We start from the raw sequence: 23,076 nt of genomic DNA, 5'->3' as shown, positions 1-23,076 counted from the left end.
GGTGTGGTGAGCAAAGCCAATCCTCAGGAGGCACACAGGGATTTGAATACAAAATAAGAGCGCAATTAGGTAAAGTGGCAGGCAGCCGTAACAATTTATAAATCAAGCACTGAGGCTGTTGAAAGGAGTCTTTTGAGAAACCTCCATTTTTCTTAAAATCTTGAGTAAATTTAAAGTAGATCAATTGTGGCCATTGGGCCATTCCAACCAAATACCTCCTCATTCACAGTCTGGAGACAGAAATAAAAAAAAGATATAACCTGTATAATCACTTTCAACAAATAAACTTTCCTCAGATCATCTATCATTACCAGAGAAGGAAACTGTCTAAAAACTGTACAAAAACCCAAATATTGTCTTCCTTTAATTTGAAATAGAAGACCACAAGACTGAATAATAATATCCTAGGTTGCATGTTTTATTCATTTAATTAAAATCTAAAAGCTTTTTGGCAAACTCAGAATATTTAAAGTCATGTTTTAAAGTCTGGCGACATTAACGGTTGCTCTTTTAAATGGTTGGATGCTGAAGTTTTGCATTGCAAGGGTGGCCAGGGCATTGGTATGTGCTGCAAAAACTTCCTTAGCTAATGAGTCAGAGAATAATTCAATTGTTTCAATGCTGGTATTAATATCTATAGGATTATTCCAGCTGGAAGTGTGCAGGCCAGTGCTCATTTAGGCTCATGCAGGTCTGAAACTCAGGCCGATAAACAGGGGGTTCAAAGAGAGGAGGTACGTGTGGGTTAATGTGAGCAGTAAACTAGATGTAGTACTTTTTGTCTTGTCACTGGAGCATCACAACAGGCAAAGTTGTTAAAACCAACTGAGGGATAGTCCTTCCCACGCATGATTACTAGCAGATATTTGGATTTCCAGCTCCACGAAATGTTTCTGTAAATCTCTGCAATGGTTTTACGGTCTTAACCTAATGTAGTTGCAAAAACCATCTGCTTTCCAAGTGTTTTTTTTTATTTTTTTTTTTAAAGAGCACACATCATTGAAAAGTCTTAACTTTTTATGGAATATAATACGCCATTCCTCCCACCCTTCGTTAGCAGCACCCACATTCATGGACAAGATTTGACACCATGCTAGTACATAGTCCTAAACACACACTTGCACACACCGAACATCTTTCCAGTTCTACTGTGTTCTATGATCACACGAACACAGAAATACATCCACACAAGAATTAGGTGTAGCACACTCACACACGCACATAACCAGCTACAAACATAGCCTACACAAAGTCTCAGTTCTAGTCTGCCACCCAATCGATAATCCCATTACAGCTGAAAAGGCTCTTTTATTTGTTCTTATTGAGTTTTTGGGGGAGGAGGAGGCATGGCTCATAATTAAACCAGGATTTGCCAGATTGATGGTTAAATGGGGTGGATCAGAATTTAAGAAGACACTCAGGCTGTGGCACGAGTAAAAAACAGGCTGATAAAGTGTCCATTCAACAGACACCAAGGCTTAATTTTTTGCATTTCTCTCTTTTATTTTTGTTTTTTTTGTTTCTACCCACTGCTTGTCCCATCCCACTTTTAATAGTGTAAGATATCTTTCCTTGTCAATAGATGTCCTGACATTGGGTGTAAACCAAGCCAACAGTCAACCATATAGTCCACCACAAGTCTTTAGACTTGAGTAAGTTTCTGTCTCCGTTTATAAGTATAAACAGGAATGAATTTGCCAAATACCCAATGATGTACAGTTGCATACTAAAATATGCACTCTCACTGGACAACGCTTAGAAAAATAAGCACGGCAAGAGCATTTGTGAAACACTATGTCCCAGTGCAGCAGCTCCCTCAGGCTGGTGATGTTATAATCTTGTCATCATTGGCATTCACATCACTGGCAATCACAGTTTGGTATTGCTGCAAATGGAGAATACGACAGCACTGAAAGCAAAACATCCGCTAAAGTCAAACGTTCAGAGGAGTTCAGTTACTTTTGGCGTCCAAATGTTCTCCACATCAACAGATGATTTTTATCCAGCTTGACAAAGGCTTGCAGCACAGAATTGCTTTCATGCACAAAAAAGTGGAGAAAGTACTGTCAGAGAAAGTATAAGTGGCCACAAATGTTAAACGTGTTCACAAAGCTTAAATCACAGCAATCCAGCAACAAAACAGTAAACTTGATTTAACTTTATTCAACAGGTTTGTAGCCTTGATTTTATTTTATTTTTTTCAGAAAACACAAACTCACACTGAAGAGAGATATAATGAAGCATTAATTTACACTACTGTAACTGTTTCTAAGAAATTTGCAAAGAAAAATCAATTTGATATGTGTATATATTAAATTTAATGTAGATACATATAGAAATGTGTGTCTGTTTTTGTGTGTGTGTATGTTAGTTTATACACATGCAGCTTATTTATATTTTTTGCACCTTGTGGATTAATGATATCCCTTAGGATAAAAAGTTGTTCACTTTAACAATGTGAAGATTACATTTAAATATTTTAAACAATGAAACATTAATATACGGGATGATGTTACGTTCAAAAACATAGTATTTTCTTCAGAAAGTCTTTGTTTATTTGTTTGAAGACATAAACATTTCTGGGCATTTTTCTTTTCCTGACATTCATATTTTAGGACAGGTAGGCAAGTTTGGTCTATGAGAGCTGCAGTCCTGCAAATTTGCAATATTTCCCTTTTTGAGCACATCCTCTTCAAATGTGTGTGTGACTGAGCTGAACTTGATAAGCTGCTGGATCCGTTTAATGTGAATCTGGTGAGGTGGAGCGCGGAAACATCTAAAACCTGCAGAATTGTGGCTGCCTGGGACCAAACTTGCCTACAGATGATTCTTTCATTTACATTTCTCTTGGCTGCATTATGTTAAGGTTTTCCTATATTACTTAAACAATTGTTTGTTTGTTTTTTTGGCTTTAAATTGGTAAAGGCATAACTCCAAAGTCAAAAGTGTCTACAAAAGCAGCACGGTCAATGCTGGCGGACATAAAAGAATGCTAACATCATAAAAAGAACAGGAAAAAAGGAACAGAAAACCTTTAGAGGTCTTTTCATTTTTCCCATAAATGGCCACTGCCAGTGGTTTTGTTGATGTCAGCTTTGGAGCTTTGGTTTAGGTTAGAGACCTCTATGTTTTCTAAATTAGTTTTTTCACAGCTATTATGTAGTTGGCCTGAAACCAACAACTTCTGACAACAGTATAAAGAATAAATAAGTCACTTCCATACATCGGAAACACGTATAACATCATTTTAATTTTAATTAACTTGAAAAAGTAATGATAAACAGTCATCAAGTATATGGTTGTAACTCATTTCAAACTTTTGAATTTATTTTATCGTTTGTGCTTTTCTAATTCACAGCTTCAAAAGAATAAAACAGAGAACAAGCAAAAACAGAGGCAAGATGAAAGTGTTAAATCAGGTCAATTTCTCCAGTTTAACATGTTAAATTTAGTCATGTTAAGACAACATGATTGAATGCAGCCAGACTGTGGTCATGTGTCTTTCAGACAGGTCTCATGATAAATTCTATCCTATCAAATTAAGATGGAACCATGTATTGTGCGCTAGCTGAAATAAAAACATTAGAACCTGTTATAGCCTGGAGAAAACATTAAAACAGACCAATATAAATTAACGTGGATGAAGCAGCAGTCAATCAGTTAAGCTGGAATAGCAGAAACTGTCTTGAAACTGTAATGTTAAAACAAGAACAGCTAATGTGTGAAAATCCTTTCTATGATTTTTTTTTTTTTTTAATGTTTGTTTTAAAAACTAATATTTGAGTTTAAATCCTTATTGCAAGTCACAGTTCAGAGATTTTGGTCCTAAGTGGACCTGTAGCGTATCCAATATAAACCATGCAGACTTTTCAACCTATAAATGACATTGTTAGTCAAAGACATGGAAAACGATGTTTATGGTGATTAAGTGTATTGGTTTATACTGTAAAAATGACAAGGAACACTGTTATCATATCTGTGGTTTCAATAAGGAAGATCAGCTTTAACCAGTAAGCAGTTTAGTCATTAAATAGTTTTTGGTGCTTGATCAGATTTAATAACATACCAATATTACACTGAAAACTGTTAACATAAGTCCTTCCATTATCTCCAACTGGTTCAGAACTTAGTTGCCTTTATCACCTGTACAACACCTACACATTGCATTACTCCTGCTCTTCACAGCTCCACTGGCTTCCAGTTCACTTTCATATCCAATTAAAAATTCTCCTCACAACCTTCAAGATCCTCTGTCATGTGTCTCCTTCTTCCCCGATCAAACTATATGAAATATACACACACCATCGTGACCACTCACGACTGCTGCTTTCCTTCTTTCCGCCCCCCTCTTTCAACTTACCCACCAAGGAACTTGACCTCTGCCCTCCGCCTCTGAAACACACTCCCTCAAGACATCTGTACAACATCTCTATCCACCTTCAAACCCAGTCTTAAAAAACAAACTTGATCAGCTCGCTCCTGATGACATTTTGTTTTTACTGTATGTCGTCTTTTGTTTTATTATTGTGGCATTTTTGTCAGGGACCTGGAGAGTTTTTGAAAAGGCCCCCAAAAGATCTTTTTCTTTTTCTTATTCTTATTCTTATTCTTATCTTTTTCTTTTTCTGTAATTTGAAGGTTAGATTTAGATTTTTAATTAAATTGATGAAACAGAATTAGATTGCATGATCCAAATTTCCATGGAATTTTTTTCCCCACAAAATCCCAAAGAGCCTACTTACATTTTGACAATACAGTAGATAATATTTATGTTTGATAGATTTAATGTCCTCTGTTGTCTCATTACATATTTCTGTAAGTGATTACTTTACGAGCCTTTATTGTAGTGACTAATTATTAATCAGGTTTTGTCTCTCTGTGTTTGCCCTGTGATGGACTGGCGACCTGTCCAGGGTGTGCCCTGCCTCCCGCCTGATGAGAACTGGGATAGGCTCCAGCATGCTGCGACCCTTAGTTGGACTAAGCAGTATGGAAAATGAAAGAATTAAATGACTGAAGGAATAATTATTTATCAGCTTGTTAACTGAAACTGCTGGAAATCTAAATGTTTACTATCTGATGTGAGTGAATTTGGCACTGTTGCACTTTTATATCCTATATATTACAAACTTACATGCGCTGTATTTTAATGATACTGTAGGTCCTGTAAGACGAGATTTCTGCTGTAGCTGTTATCAGCATTTTCCTTTGCTTGCTCTGAGTAATGCACTCCCACTAAAATGATCATTAGTATTCAAAAGGGGTCAGTTTTATCCTGTGTGCAAATGAGTTAATTAAATAAGCAACAAAGACTGTGATGTTTGCTGCGATGTGCAGGGCAGCACCATAAAGGGAGATTCCATGCACTGCTGTTGGTTTATGAAGCATGAGCAACTTTATGTTTTGCTGCTTGGCTAGGTCCCCCAGCGCATCCGAAATTCTTATTAGTTCTGTCAAACTCAAGAGCCCTTATAAAAGGTCCCTTAGAGGCTATTCTGCTGCCATACCCGAGTGGACCTGTGGTTATTTGAAAAGACTGACCAAATACCAGTGCCATCCTTTGAGCCAAGCACTTAACTGAAGCTTTAAACACAACATGAAAGGGGATTTACTTTTATCAATAATAATGTCACCAGTGGGTGCAGCTGTGTGACCGAACACATACATTTTTTACAGCGTTACTCCCAGTGATTAAGTCACAGATGATTATACAGGAGACATGCATGAGCATGATGTTTCCCATGGAGAATCACAACAAATTAGAAATATGTGGCTGATTTCCACATTTAAGCTGCATTCTCGTGCAACCACATGTTCACAAACAAACACATTCCTACAGAGGAGTTTCTCTTAAATGACTTGCAATCTAAAATGCATGTTATTTATTTTTGGGTGTGACTTTTATTAGATCAGTTTAATGACACTGAAGTGTTTTTCAGGCCAAGGGCCTCCAAATGGATGCAGAGATGGAGCAGGGACCATCACGCAGCTGAATGGCACATGTATTAACTGTAAAGTCTGTTTAGCTCAGTAAAAATGCCAGTAAGGTACGGCAGTATGGTGAGGCTGACATTGTCACTGTGCAGTCCGTGTGCCTTTAGACAGGTAAAAACTTCCAGAGAAATGTGCATAGTTCCAGCACTTATGACAACATAAAAAGCTAAGGACTGCAGTGCAGTGTCTTCTTCTCCTCAGCATCCCAGACGAAGACAAGAGACACATTTGCAAAGCCCTTTTCTGGACTATGTCGACACATTTCACCGCAGGTAGAACATATCGCTTTTGTGCTTGGAATTTATTTAGTCGTGTAATAAACCATCCATTTTTGATGGTGATAATGTACTATAAGCATATAATGCCATTTGACATGGTGGCCTCGGTGACTGGGTGTTGTGGGTGAGAGCTGCAGCGTTTTAGTGGGAATATCTGACCCTGATCGCACAAGATTCCTGGCCAAAAAAATGACATTGTATTTTTCATTAATTTGTCTTGGGTTTTTTTTAATGATACAAAGGCTTCGTTGTTTTTTAAACAATATTGAAACGTTGTCCTTGTGTTGTAGATTTTAGTCAGGTTTTCATTGAGGCTGTCAGCCAGTCATGACAACATTGTCTGCCTCCTTTTAGCAATCCATCATTATATGAGTTTTTTGTTTTTTTTTCCTTTTAAAGTCTACCTGACTTCTTCTGCTAGCGCACATACTGCCTTGTTTCCTTACATTACCTAACCACACTATCAGCACTTTTTCCCCGGTGTCCACTTTTCTCCAACATTCATACAAACGGATTCTTTTTCTTGAAATAAGGAAAGCTGTATTTGTAATTCAAGGGTTTCCCTGGGATGAGACAGCATTACTGGCTCCCACAGAGGAGCTACAGCTCATGCTGACTGGTGGTGCACCTCATGCCAAGTGAGTGTATCCTGAAATGAATGTGCGCCGCCCTCTCTTCGCATGAAACCATGTCAGTGAAAAACAGGAGGTCATTGCGTGCACACATTATCGTATTTTTGAAAGCTCACCGGCACAGAAAAGTCAAATGAAAAGCTGCACACACAGACGCGTTCAAACATCAACGCAGTAGGTGACAGCTTTCGCTGTGCTACAGCTCAACTGTGTGTAAGCAGTGATGTGGAGTGACTTCTTACTTTATCCATCACAAGAAGAGGGCTCCGTTTCTAGGAATGAGTCATAGCACTGAAATGATTTACTTGCACAGGTCGTGGAAACAGAATTACATATGATGCTTTATGTTGCAGGGATCACCAAGAAACATGCTGTGAAACAGATGCACTTGAGAATTAACTGCGGGTGAAAAAAGGATAAATATGCATCCTGTTGCGTTATGTTCATGTATTAGAGGGAGAAGTAATGCAAATAAAAATAATTGATCTGAACAATGTGGTGTAGCAGCTCATGACCATATTCATAAACATATTTTTCATATGTGACCACATAAAGACACATTACCGAGCTTCTGCTGTTTTCTCCCTCACGCGCCGCCTATTGACAGCTAATTGGGCATCCATCTTGCATCCATCTTGCATCCTACCTGGCCTGGCCTATTAGCTCTCTCCAGCCTTACAATGACATTTCTCTGTTTTAGTCTTCTTGTATTTGTTTGCTGAATCAGCGACGTTGCATGTTCAAAACAGCCAGTTGGTTTTCTAGCATGAAGCGAATCTTTGCTGCAATGTCACGTAGCGTCCCAGATGAAAAACGTTATATGGTGCGGTTTCTGAGACTCAGGAAGCTTCTGGGTAGCAGCAGCTTTAGAAGTACAGATGATAGATATCACTGTGTCATCGAACAAGTCCAGAATGCAGAGTTTGAAGATCAGAAAGTTAAGTAATGTGTCTTTAAGGTTCAATGTAAAAACCTAAAACACTGACCATCCAGAAGAGAGCTTCTGAACTGTGCATGTTCAAATCAAATCTGTGTGTAAATCTGAAGCTGTAATTATAGTTCATGTATTTCAAACATTCAGGAGAAAAAAATAACGTCCCAAATGAAATCAAACCACTGCTACAAAGGTTGCAGTAATTTTAGTGCAAAAGCAACAGATGACTGTATGTCAAACTCCAGTGGTTTTTCTTTCACATCTAACTTTGTTCTTCTAATTTATTCATTCGCATTTAAAAACTCAGCAAAATTATTACAAACATTTGCCGGTTTGAGCCCATCCTGTTCTCTTTTTATTTGGAAAATAGATTGAACTAAAAAAAAAAAAGAAAAAAGGGTTAGACCACAGGTGTCAAACTGTGGCCTGTGGGCCAAAACAGTGTTATATTTGGCCCACGAGGCAATGCCAAATGACTACTAGAGCTGGCTCGCCAGTATTGTACAGCACATGTACTGCCAAAACTACAAGCTCCAGAATGCTGGAGTGTCAATCAGGAAGGGACCTTCTCCTCTGTAGACAGTAGTCATGGTAACTTCAGGCTATCGCAGCAGAGATGGCAATATAAGCCCAGCTCTTCAGTGAGGGAGGGTTTGGGAAAAAGTGCATGATGAAAGTTTGTGAGCTCATGTGGCCAGAGAAAAAAAACAAGCATTTCCAAATAGAGCCTGAGCAGAAACACAGTGGATGAATGCACATGTGATTTTGTCACCAATCTATGAGGTTCATTGTCATACCTGGAAGATTTTTATCAATTAATATCAATGTTGGCCCGCCAGTTTGTCCAGTTTTACGTTTTGGCCCACTGTATATTTGGTTTGACACCCCTGGGTTAGACCATCAAAATACAGACAAATCAAAATAGATAGTCATCAAAATGACACAGTCTCATCTCTTTTTGGCTGATATGCCAAATTTAATTATAAAGTCTTTGCAAAAACAAGAAATTGTTCAATTTTGGGGTGGATCTAAATGTGAGGGAGGCATCTGTGTTTTAGCTAAATGAAAAAAGTAGAAATTAACGGAAACATTTCTTTATAATTGTCCAAAATGAAAACCATCCTCATGGATACAATATATATCAAATTCACTGGAGGAACGGTTCACACATTTACACTTGTAAATATTTCACCTTTTTTTTTTTCCAACAAGAAGATCGCTTTTAGTCAAAGCTCAACTTCAGTTGAGTGACAGTATCGCCAACAAACAGAAAGCAGAAGAAAAAGGGAAAAAACAGATTTTTTTTTTCTTTTTTAATAATTTTATAACTGAAGACAAAACACACACACATACAGAAAAAAAGAAAAGAAATTACTACCATGTCTTCTGCATTTATAGTTGCGTGTCAGTGTGGTCTCATATCTCTGTATTTCTGATGTTAGTCAAGAAGTTATCTTGTTTAAAAACAAAACAGAAAAAAGCATTATTGAGGTTTTTTTGTTTTATCTTAGCTTGTTTTATAGATCCTAAGTCTGAAATCATTCACTCACTGCTCCATTTATCATCATGACTGTGACTTTCCACTATACCTATCAGGGCCAAAGCACAGAGAGGGACTGAGGGTTGTGTAGTTGCTCATAATAACTTCTATGAAAGCCGAGACTGAAAACTAAAGCCTAAAAGCTAAATAATTCTATAAAAGCCACGGCAAGCCACAGAACATTTATGTGGTATTAAAGTCTTGTTCATGTCTCATGATACCTCGTTTGGGCCTCATCCTCTTAACAAAAAAAAAATTTAAAAAAAAAAAAAAAACTATATAAGAGCAACTAACAGATTATACATCTCTTGGAACATTTTCTTATCTTAACAATAAATAGGTTAGGTGCTGACTAGGAATGGTCTTTGGGCACATCGTGAATGGACTGGATTACAATTCAGATGACTGTAATGCAGTCATGAAACTTTTATTGATATGTCTTTTTTTCCCTGTGTGAGGACTTGACTACTTCCAACTTTTTGTATGGGAACATGGTGACAAACAAGGAATCTTGCTGAGTGATTAGTTACTGCTGGATAACTTCTGTTTCCACTTCAGCATAAAATCTGGAGTTACATAATATACATATATATGTATATATATATATATATATATATATATATATATATATATATATATATATATATATATATATTCATTCATTCATTCATTTTCCAAACCGCTTATTCCAATTCAGGGTCGCGGGGAAGCTGGAGCCTATCCCAGCTGGCTTTGGGCGACAGGCAGGGTACACCCTGGACAGCTCGCCAGTCCATCGCAGGGCTATATATATATATATATATATATATATATATATATATATATATATATATTTTTTTTTTTTTTTTTTTTTTTTTTTTTTTTTTAATGTTTGTGTATGGATTCGTTCATGTCCTCATGTGATGCATCGAAAATCCAACTTTTCCTCCACACTTGGTGTCTGCATTATTCTTTCTTGCTTCTTCTGCACCCTGCTGTAATACTTTTAAAGTGTGTAAAGCACATTGAATTGTTTCATACATTGAATAAACTTGCCTTGCTTTTCCTTCCCTCTAAACCGAGGATCTTTAACCCTGGTCCTCATGGCCCAGTGTCCTGCAGTTTTCTTAGTGTCCCTGCTGGAACACACCACACTCAGACAAGGTCTGTATACGTCTGCTAAATACATATTGATTTGAAACAGGTGTGTTGCAGCTGGGACGCTTGGAAAACCTGCAGGACATCGGTCCTCGAGGACCTGCGTTGAGGGTCCCTGCTCTAAAAACAGACATACTAGCCCTTGTAGCAAAACAGCTCAGCATGGCTTCTAGTTGAGGTATAGAATAAAAATATCTTCTGAAAGACTGGTTTTGACAGGGATGTTTTTGTTAAGAATCCTCAGCTCACATACATTTTTACAATATTTAGCATAAACATCCATACAGCACAGATGAGAAGCATAGAAATTGTGTTGCTTTGTTGCGGTTTACAGCAGGACTTATCAATTTTTTGTTCTGAAAGCACTAAACACAGATGTGATTATAAGAGAATCAAACATGTGGCCCACATTGCAAGTGAGCAGAACCAAGAAACAGTTAAATATGCTTCAGGAGCAGTTTAACCTCCTGGTTTATAATTATGTTTTATCCAACTTTCTCCTCCTGGTTTAAACTGTAACTGGTGAACCTGATCATCTGGATTGAAAGTCAGGGTTGGGAGTGGGATTTAAAAAACAATCCATAAAAATGTCAATATGTTGAAATTGCTGGTACACTAACTTAAAACATTGCATACAATGTTCTGGAAAGTAGAAATAATAAAAAAAGAGAGGCTCAAATCCTTGGCAGAGAAGGAGACATAAATTCTGACTTACATTTACTTACAAACTGAACATGAGAAAAATAAAGAATAATAACCATAACCAAATAATAACCAAAAAAGTTTGTAATTATGTTTGGTTTTAATACAAGTGTGATCATTCCAGATAGATTTCATTTCATTTTCTGAAGGAGCAAGACTGGAAGGCAGCTATATTTATATGGAACTCACTTGTGCAACATATTGGTATAATCAGATTGATGGGTTTGGATTGGATGTTTGGGCAGAACTTTGACAACAAGCTGCTGAGGAGAGCCACTGAATCTGCATAAGCTAAGTTGGATCAGAGAGACATCTAAAACCAGCGGATCACAGTTTGAGGACTGGAGCTGGACACTAGAAATGATTTGATTGTGTGAGAACGATCACATATCACAACGTAGGATGTTTTCAGTAAATCTGAGTCAAACAGTTATTAGTGCAAAGTAGCCTTACTCTCATTTGTCACTGCTCCAAATGCTCCAGACGGCTAACATTAAGGAGATAAAAACTCACAAGTGGGGCTGAACTACAATGTCTCTACAGATCTAAATAAAATCTTTCTTTTTTTTATTTGCTTTGCTCTTAAAAAGTAATTTACTTCTAGAAAACAAACTAGGGTTCACTCGATCTGCACAAAAACTGAAAACAACACTTCTCACATCAATATTGCGCCTCATTCGCAAGCGTGTACACACATTTTCCTATGAGTGGCAAAATCTGCTTCTTTTAACAGCAATTATATGTGTAATCTCTCCCTTTTTTTTTTTTTTTTGTGGCGCTTCTGCCAGGAACACTGAGTCTCTTCCTGACAATAGTAATTACCATAATGACACATGAGCACCATAAAGTGCTGCTGAAACTTCCTGTCATGAACACAAAGGTGATTAAATTGGGTTGGGTTCCTCTGCATTACATGTCTGTGCGAGTAGCGGGAAAGAGCCTGATGCTAGCACAGTTGGTGAAAGAAATAATCAGAGATTGAAGAAGAAATAATTACAACAATTACTACTTTTATTTTATCCCTCCCTGACACACGCAGCACACGCACATATGCACACAAAGAATATAATAGCTGTGGTAAGTGAAGTACTGCCAGCGTAATGACAGTGTTGCCTGTAAAATAGGCGCAATAAAAGCAGGAACGATGGCATAATATATGCTTATGAGGGCACTAACGAATGATTTAAACCCCATGTTAAGCAGCACGCCAAAAGAACAATGCACGCACACGCTGCACATGGGTATAAAGCACCATCCGTTCAACACACACATGTAAAAACTCATGTCGTCCAAAAGCACAAGAAAGGCTGAGTACTTGTGTGTTTTGTTTTTAAAGTTTAACTAGCAGAATTTTCTTCCAAGAAAACCACAAATGGTTCGTGTCCATTGTTGTGATTTCAGCACAAGGTCAAATATGGAGGGTTTACCAAACACTTGAGCGAATGACTTACCCGTTCTCTATATTCTCTGTCTCCTGTAACGTCTCGCTTGTGTTAATATGCCTCGCTCCTTGATTTTCCTGGTGTGTATCCGTATGAGGGTTTTCCAATGAGTGGTCGTCCCGAAGCAGCTGTGTGAGCTTGGATGTTGTTTTGCCTTTGCCTTTCTACAGGCTCTTCGTGGTTCTGATGAAGTTTAGGCAGACAAAAGCTGGGCCTGCGAATGAAAAACACAAGAAAAAAAGAAAAGAAGGGTTGATTATTCTTGTAATTATTTCTTGTAGTGAATAGAAAGACTTCACATTTAATTAAATCTCTACCCACTTTGTTTGGTTCAGAATCCAGGCTGAGGTAGAGGGTGGGTGAGACATATCCCAGCTACCACTGGTTGAGAGATACATCATAGATAGCTCTGCTAATTATTCCACTTCTACCTATGAACAGTTTAGAGTTGGAAAGTGGAGCATTAGGAAGAAAATCTACATGGAAAGCCCTCAGATAATTTTCAGGCCAGGACCTTTACTGTGCTGTGGCTACACTTTTAAAAATGTTCTTTTTATTAATCATAACTAGGATTCCTCTTCATTTGCATTTATATTCGTTGCGATGTGACAGGCTAAAAGAAGCCATTGCACTTTGTGATTACTTCATTACATTTACAGGCAGTTTGCAAGCTCAATGTGCTTTTTTCTCTGTTGGGAATGGTTGGTCTTTCTCCTGACCGCTCTTCTATCAAGTCTAGCTTTAAAGATTGACAGTCCAATCTCACAGCACACTGTGAAATTGTCACAAAACTTAAATTATTGATTTGTGCTTGCAGACACAGTTTCCCCCATCTTCTCATGCTTCTCGACACCAGAAGAGCTCTGGAGAACACGAACGTTATGGTTACCTGAAGAGTTGTGTCAATATAGTTACCACTCAGCTAAGCCATTTGAACGGACTAAGGTTCTTGTTGCAGTTTACATCAGGATGAGAGTATTCATACAAAAGTGAGCAGTCTAAAAAAGCTTCAAGCAGCTATAAATGGACATTTTGTCTTAATGGTCACATTAAGTCACATTCAAGTCACATTTTCTGACATGTTTGGCCATCAGTCAAAGGCAGTGGTAGTGGTATTTAGTGGTATTTTGGCAACATTAATATGACTTATAATAACAAGAAGACAGAACCTTAGAAACCATGTCGAGTCTCTAAAACCTGCCTAACATCGTTATGTTATGTTATGTTATGTTATGTTATGTTATGTTATGTTATGTTATGTTATGTTATGTTATGTTATGTTATGCCATGCCATGCCATGCCATGCCATGCCATGTTATGTTATGTTATGTTATGTTATGTTATGTTATGTTATGTTATGTTATGTTATGTTATGTTATGTTATGTTATGCCATGCCATGCCATGCCATGCCATGCCATGCCATGCCATGCGATGCGATGCGATGCGATGCGTTGCGTTGCGTTGCGTTGCGTTGCGTTACGTTACGTTACGTTATTATGTTATGTTATGCCATGCCATGCTATGCTATGCTATGCTATGCTATGTTATGCTATGTTATGTTATGTTATGTTATGTTATGTTATGTTATGTTATGTTATGTTATGTTATGAGGTTATGTTTTAACTGGCGTTTATCTGTTTGTTTGCTGGTGTTCAAGATAACTCAAAAAGTTACCGATGGTTTTCATGAAGTTTTCAGGACGAGCTGAAAAATAACTGACAAAAAAGGGTTGGACACAATAATTAAATGTCCTTTTAAAATACATCACTAAATCTTCTGTTGTATGTATGAAAATATCGAGAGATTTAGCTCTTGATCAACATAAATATCTTTAAATATCATTACCACCGCCAAGAAATTTTTAGGAGTTGTTGGAAATGTAAAAACAGAAGAACTTTTTTAATTTCTGTGGGGATCCAGATCAATGTTTGGATTCAGGAAATTTTAGAGGATTCTTTAATATTGGGACACAGGGCCATTTTCAACATTTGTGCATGTAACTCCACCAAAACAGGTTGGATCACTTCGGAAAAAAAAACAAAGGACAACCTTCCAATGGGTTGTGAAATATATAGAAGACTTATCCAGGTAAAGAAATCATTCCAGATAATATGATCCAGAATATGAAAAAATCGTTGGCCTTTGGAATTTTCATCATAGGACGATAACAAATAATTACAATACAGGGAGAATCGTGGCCCTTGGCAGAAGTTTGCGCTCTCTGACTGCCTTTCTAGTTATCTTTTTTATGATTAAACTAATCTATTTTGCAGCCCTGCGATGGACTGGTGAGCTGTCCAGGTTGTACCCTGCCACTCATCCAAAGACTGCTGGGATAGGCTCCAGCTTCCCAGCAACCCTTCATTGGACCAAGCTGTTTGGATAATTACTGAATGAATGAATGAAAATCTATTTTTCCATTGACAGGACTGAGAAGGAATAGTTTAAGATCTACCTAGAAGCTTTTAAACCCTTTCAAGGTTAAATTGAAGGGGATTTATATAATCTCTTTGAGGCCATACTTGTGTTGTTCAAAATCAAGGCTACATATATGAAATAGCAAAAGCTGCAGGTTGTAAGAAAACAAAAAAGAGAGAGAAACACTTCAAGAGATTTATACAACACTCCAGTTTGTATTTTTGTATGTACATCTGATTCACTGGAAGCAAAAGCAAAGCTGAATTGTGTTACCTTGGCGGACTGGCATGTGGAGGGCCATGATATTAAAACCTCTGGCTGACCTAGTCCAACACCTGAGCCACAGCCGCCTTCAAGGCAATTCAGAGATTTTGCACCTGTCAGATTGGCGTAATGTAAATTTTATCATCTGTGTCAACAACTGTCCATCTTGTCTTTCTACTGGTAACTACAAGAAGTCCAGTTATTTGCAACTGCAGGGACTGAGTGAGATTTTTGGATCAGCCTCCATGCAGAAAGACTGAACAGGTAATGCTGTAGACCACGCACAAAAAGCTTCAAAGTAAACAAACTCATAAGATATAGCTGTTGATGATATAGCTGTTGCCATTTTTTCACCAAGCTAAATTACGTTTTACTTCCTTTTTTATTATATTAACAGCATTTTATGCTCATTTATCTAAGGTGCTCCTTAAGGATATGAGGCCAATTCATTTGACGTTCAAACTAAAATGTCCTCGAAAGTACTCAAGAAAGTAATGGCAAAATACCATTTGATAATGCTTCCCTCAGGAGATCTTCACAAGAAATGTACACAGCAGGGGGGTGGAAGGATGCACGATTAGAACTGAGCTGAAATGACTCCGACAACAAAAGGACAAGAAAAACATGAAGATTTTTAGAAGAATGCAGACTTTCTATCTCTCAAGTCTATTTACTGTTCATTGTTTTTCTCGATTCGCCTTTCCCTCTCCATCTTTTTTAACGTCATTTCCCCTCACAGTTTTTAGCCACGGTGGTGCACTTGAATTAACACCATTGGGGCAGAAGAGTAAGGTAGCAATAATGATGACAATTATGGCTGACGATGTATCAGAAGGGCACAAGGTGACAGATGGCTCGATCCGCAAGTGGCACAACATACAATGAGGTACCAATCTTCTGTTTCAGTCACAGAGCAGAACAGCTGTCACAAAATCCCTCCAGCCATCAGCACACAGCGCATTTGCCATCTACGAACAATTTCTGCAAATAACTGTCAGAGAAACTGACACACACACAGCTCCCCTCCTTCTGTCTGTCCCTACCGGTCTTGCTCTTTCTTCTCTCCTTCTCTATATCTGTCTTTTTCTTTCTTTTTCCCTCCCATCAGCACTTTCACCAACCCCCCCCCCCCGCACAAACACACACACATATACACATACACACTTGATCTAAATCAGTTAGAGAGAGTCTGGCTGGCTGCCCCCAAAGTACGCTGAGCATGACATCTCATTTTTAGCAATAATCCCAGTCTGATCCTGTTACTCTTCTTCGTGGTAAATGAAGACATATTTTTGCATTAGACGCAATCATTACTGGCCACAGCAAACACTTACAATGCACACAAAGGCAACACATCCTATCAGCTCTGGCTCACAGAGAGATATACTTGTGAGTGTATAGTCAATGAACAAGTTTTACATGGAGCCTGCAGACACCAAAGTACATGTGGCCTGTTAGTGTAGACATACTAAAAGATGACTGTGTAACACATCAGTCAAACTCAGTACTAGGAAGTACCCTTTTAATGCCATTACCATCTACCCTTTTTACCCTAAATGTAAAAATATAGTATTTTATCAATGTAAAGTACTTTTATCTGATGTGAAGTAAATGTATTAGGTTGGAAACATCTTGCTTGCTCCTTGCTTTTTAAAAAATACTACTTGATTAAATAAAAGTTCAAAGAAAAACCAAATGCAGGAAAGCCTTTATTATGGTGTTTTCACTGAGCACATATTTTAGCGTTTCAGGGGAGAGCTGGGTGAATTGAAAGAGGGATCACTATTGTAGCATCAAAGCAGTGAATCAGAGAAAAAGAAAAGGTATTTTTCTCTTTGTATCAGAGCAGCTGCGAATAGGCCAAATAAGCAGGTGCACGGTCCTGCAGGAATGCATGCAGATTTTGTGTGGGTCCAGCCAAAGTCAGCTTAGGCCTCAGTGCTCTGTTCACACACTGTCACAGTCCCACGCAGAGTGCGGAGAGGAGGTTCTTGGTCTTGCTTTTCCATCACAGACTAAACTAATTTGCTCAGCTGCTAAATGAAGCCAATCTAGAAATGTACATGGAAACAGTTGATATGTGTAGAAACAATGGCTTCAAACATAAAAGACTAAAAAAAAAAAAATAAAATAATAAAAAGGTGGATTTAAACATGTGTTCATGTTTTATATTTAGGATTTTTGGGTCAGGTCACAATTACCCCACTCCTCGTACTGTAATGTCCTTGCACAATGAAGTAGTTTTGACCCAGAAAAGTCTGCCTTCTAGTTTGGTTTCTGACATTTTGATAATTCTGCCACGTCTTCTGCCAGAATAAGTTAAGCTGCTTCTTGAATTGTGCGTGGATAATGCTACTAGAACTCATGAAAAACCTAAAAGTTTTCAAAGCTATTCTGCAGAGGGAGTTATAAGCAAACTTGATGATTCAAGAATGTACAGTATTAACTTTACAATAACCTTTGGATTCAAATATATTATCATTATCTTCTTTTTTCTAATGCATTATATTTCAAAGAGGTTTTATTTAAATATGTTTCTTACCTATGTCATGTGTACTATTGCTAGTTTTTAAAGCATCATTAACCATGCTGATGCTACTTTACAACCATTTAGCCAAAGGAGAGTTTCCTTATGGAAACTGTAGTTTCGACTAAACTGGTGATTTACCAATTAAATTTACTTTTGGTTTTGGCAAAGTTTGTTTGAGAGGGATTTTATTAAGAATTGCAAAACAGGAGTAAACAAACTGAGGAGTGATGAGAACTGAAGTCATCCAAATCTCAAAAAGCCATGTGAAGCACAAGAGATACAAACAGAAATGTTGCCCGTGAGACAGTACAGACGAGTGAGTATGAATTGGAATTCACTCATAATTTTGGAAGATTTTGCTCAACTTTGAACTGGACAACTATTTATTTGTGACCAGAAATTACAGGTCAATTTTTAATGTGTTCTTGTTTATTTTCAGGTAATATTTACATAATGATAAGACCTGATTTATCATTATTATTTTTATTATTATAGCAAATACATAGCAGCTCAGAACAAAAAGATTATGTTTTCCTTTTTACAGGACTGTATTCATATTAGAGTAGAAGTTTATGCTGTATTTGACTATAAAGAAGGATTTTTAGATGAAGTAGCACCGTATGTGACCACTGTATTTCTTTCATGTGCATCACTAAGCACTCAAATCATAGTGAAGTAAGGTAATTGAACTGAATTCTGAAACCAGGAAAAAAAAAATTCTCTTCTCTACATTTTACAAATTGCATTAAAAAAATGCAACTTAGATGCATTTAAATATGATTTTTTTTTTTTAATCAATTACCTTTTTATGCCACTGCAAACATAAATTACATTTGCAGCTAATTGACTTATTTAAGTTGTTACCAGGTGCAGAAATGGGTCAGATGTATCAGTTCATGCCTGTAAATGCCTACAAATGGTCAGTATGAGCTAAAATGTGGTAGTGATTAGAAGTGACAGTGACTTTTAAGGCTGCACATGGGTACTGCTGGCTTCTTTTGGAGTTGGATGCAGATGTTCTCGTGCAACACCCAGCGGGTTTGAGAGATTGCAGGTTCTACCTTTAATCATTCATGTTTGGTTAGAAGGTGGAGAATGCATATTTATTTCTGTTTTTTTCCACAGACTTGAATCTGCTCAGGTCTTTAGAGCATTATGTTCAGAGGGAATCTTTTACATCAATGGAAATAATCCCAGGTCTCAAAAGTACTGCACACTTTAAATTCAGCGAATGTCCCTCACATCTTACTCAAGGTTTAAAAGACAAACAATGTGTTCAAAACTTGAAAACACAACAGCAAACTGGAATGCAGTGATACTCAGCCTGCTCACCAGCGTTGTTGTCTATCACTCAAAAGAAGTAATCACATTAGCATTTAGGTCCAACCCTGGAGTGTACTTGGAGATAAAAAATGTAAAACCAATCCAGGATGTTTCATTTTCATTATCCAGATATACAGAGTGGTGATAGGATTTGTTGCTTCCAAACAAGGCAATAAAGTTGTGTGCTTCCTATCTTTTCTCAATCTCAATAATGGATGGAATCCATGCCAGACTTCTCCCTCGGCCTCCAACATGTACTTAAAATAGCCAAATGCTGCATATATAAGAGACATCAATATTTGAATAAGTCAAACATGTTGCAATTGCTTATACATCTTCTGGACACAAACAGTGTCTCAAAGGGCACGGGAAACTGGTTTATTAATATCACATCTGCCGGAAAGGTTACGTGGAGAAGTTTGGTTGGTTTGTCTGTTAGAAGGATCACTCAGAAAGGGCTGGCTTTGAGTTTGGATTCAAGATTTCTTTTCATTTAATGAAGTGTTTTATTTTTCACTCGGTGCTTACACTTGTGGAGCTGACACACACACACACACACAGCAGTTCAAGTCATCCTGCTTTTCCTCCCTCTGTTGCATAGTTGTGGCTCTTTCTCTCCTGTCTTGTTCTCCATCTCCCACTCATAATCACATCAAAGAGACGCGGCTGCTGACACAATAAGAAGGTTTGAAATGAATCAGTCGCAAACACACATCAACAGCCTTAGTCATGGGTAGGCATGGTCACCGGTTCCATGGCTCCCAAATCCCCTCATAGGCTGGGTTACACAAATGTGTTACTTTATCTCAGAAGAGTAACGACGTATGCAAAGTTTAGAAGATCACAGCTCTTGCGGCATAGTAGAGAATGGTGGGAGGGAGAGGAGGAATAATCTTAAGTAGATCAAATGTGGTTGGAATAAATGTAAGGCGGAAAGAAGCAAGCAGAGGAGGGAGATGAGCCTAGAAATGGAAGCGAGTCTGTGGGCATGCACATTTATGCCATGTCAGTTCCACATTTTTGTTGTGTGAAAATCACATAAAACACCTTATTTGTGTGTGGTTGTCTGCAGAAGGGAAGGAGGGAGAGTAGGAAAACCTCTTAGCTGATTTAAAAGTGACAGCATGTGCAGTATGAATACAGCTCAAAGGAGCAGTTTGAGAGCAAACGTGTCTAAAAGCTGACCAAAGTCTAGTTTAGTCCTTGCATCTGTATGACTTTACCGACAAAAAATCATTCTTTTTTTATTTAAATAAAATGAAGGAAGGGCCAAAAGAATTAATGCTCCAATTCATCAACTGTGACTTAAGTATGAAGCAGCACAAGACAGCAGCTACAAAAGGGTAGAATCTCTTCAGCTGCCTGCTGAAGGACACGCATGCCCTCCTGGGTTAGGCTGCGCTTGACAGGGATTTCTGCTCACTTTTTTTTAACTATAGACAATTTGGTGGCAGAAACGAAGAAATGAATTGGTGTTTAATCATTGATGACTTTCAGCTCCACTTTATAAATATTAGAAATACGATGACAAACACTACCATTTATTTATCCCATGATGCAACTTCAAATGATGCCATAACTCTGTAATGGCATTCAGTTAAGAGGAAGAAGGACATCATGAAAGTGGAATCACTTTCGAAATGAGTAACAGGGCCGTCGTGTCTTACGGTCTCTACTTCCAGCTTCTCATTATGAGACCGAGGTGAGCAAACGGAACTCAGTGCGGCATGCTGACATTTGTGTGTGTGTGGATGAAAGTGTTGGGATCCTGCCAGGCTCTCGTGCTGCTCAGTTCTACACCTGCCTGCATGATCGTTTGTGGCATATTGTGTGACATGCAGATAATGCTTCCAATGGAAAAAATCTAATAAGTTGTGTATAAGCTTGTTCAATAACATCCTGAAATTTTGTCAGCTCCACAAAAAGGTTGTCAAATATGACGTGCATTATTAATCCACAGTATGACTGTGACAGGAAATCTTGCAGTATTCATCAAAAATCTCTTTCATGCTTCAAGATCAAGAATCATGCATGAAATTAAATCAGGCTTTAAAGGCAAAATTATCACCTATTTATAAGTTATCTTCAATTTTCACATCAAGACCATACAGTTAGATGTCTAAAGTCTCCATAATGAACTGTGGTTTTATTGTTGCTGCTAGACTTTCTGGTTGTCAAGTTTCTCATTTTTGACCAATCATTTGTAAAGTAAGAGAAAGTTTTGATCTCTCCATCTGCATCTTGTAGCATAAAAATATGTCTTCATCAATTTGATACAGTGTGTTGATCATATGAAAGCAAGCAATGTTTTAATTCTTCTCTGGTTAGAAGAGCAGTGAAAGAAGCCTAATTATCCTTGAAAAGCTGTCAGCGTCTGGATACAAATTTATGATACAATCAACAGGCAGAAAATGCTGTATGAAATGTTTTTTTATTTTTTATTTTCTTTACCCAGAAATAAATAGCAAGATCAGTCTGCTTTCATCTGGTCAATTCTGATTCATAATTTGATTATGCAAACATCTAATTAGCCTCTTGCCACATGAGAGAACTAACAAGACGCCAGTTCATACATGAATCATGTATTTACAATATCCTGCATATGGTTTTTAGCTTTGCGTGCTTCAAAATGTCAAAAGCAACTCTGTTTTGCCCAGACAGATGACACAAATGAACCTTGACGGTTCAAATCATGAAGTTTATTTTTACTTTTATTGTTACTTAAAGGGGACATTGTGTAGGATTTACTCCCAGCTAATGTTGAAATCGTGTAAGCATTCAAACGAATAATAAATTCTACATTCTTCCTCATTTTGAACACTTTTTGCAACAACGGTACCCGTACATGTATAAAAAAACTTACGACCGAACTTCATGAAGTCATTTTTATGATCTGCTCAGCCACTGAAACAGGTTAATTCACTGTGCTGATTGGAATCGCCCGGTTCAGTGCATGAGCTGAACAAATTCATGGCATGGAGATGACTTGTTGAAAACATAATTCCACCCTCTGTTATCCAATAAGCTACACATAACAACACAGATGTTACACATAGGCTAAAGTGAACTCCGGTTCTCCTCCTCAGGTGGAACGGTATGTTTACCTGGTTTTAGTAGCTTCCATAGTTGCGACTTTGAAAGCGGAATTTACATAAACACACACCTCTGTGCGATACTCACTGCTCACTTACCAGGTCAAGATAATTTATTTTATCTGATTGTCCATACATTATGGGTGTCCAAAGTCGGTCCTTGAGGGTCGCTGTACTGCACGTTTTCAATGTATCCCTGCTACAACACACCTGACTCAAACTAAACGTTTCAAAGAGCCAATAAAGTTCTGTACAATGACTAATTAATGTGAGTGTGTTGTGTTGGAGCAGGATACATGGACAACTTGCAGGATTGTGGCTCTCAAGGACCAAAGCTGGACACCCCTGCTACACACCAAATAACCACAACAGAATCTAAAATCTTGTTTTAAAAATAAAACTAAAGAGTCTGAAGTACGCCATAGTTTCTCTCCATGAAGCAACCACACACAGAAAAGTGCACACACACACACACACACACACACACACACACACAAGTATCAGTTTTTTAGACCCTACCTAGATTAAACACTCGCTTTCCATCAAGAAGCAACCAGCATTTTTTTTTAATGCGGTGTTACGTTGACAACATTCTGCACATTATGGAAACATACACAGAATCTACCATCGTTGTATTAATTGTATTACCACATATCATATAAACACTGTAATGCTGTAATGGGCAGGCTACCTGCTCCAAAGTTCATAAATAAATAATTCAAGAATAGAGATTTCAAGGTTGTTTATATTTCCATCCAGGTTATCAAATGTATGGAACCATCATTTTAC

Source organism: Telmatherina bonti (genome assembly GCF_933228915.1).
Source record: "Telmatherina bonti genome assembly, chromosome: 14".
Classification (NCBI taxonomy): domain Eukaryota; kingdom Metazoa; phylum Chordata; class Actinopteri; order Atheriniformes; family Telmatherinidae; genus Telmatherina; species Telmatherina bonti.
The sequence above is the reverse complement of the archived record's forward strand: the minus strand, read 5'-3'. Positions refer to the sequence as shown.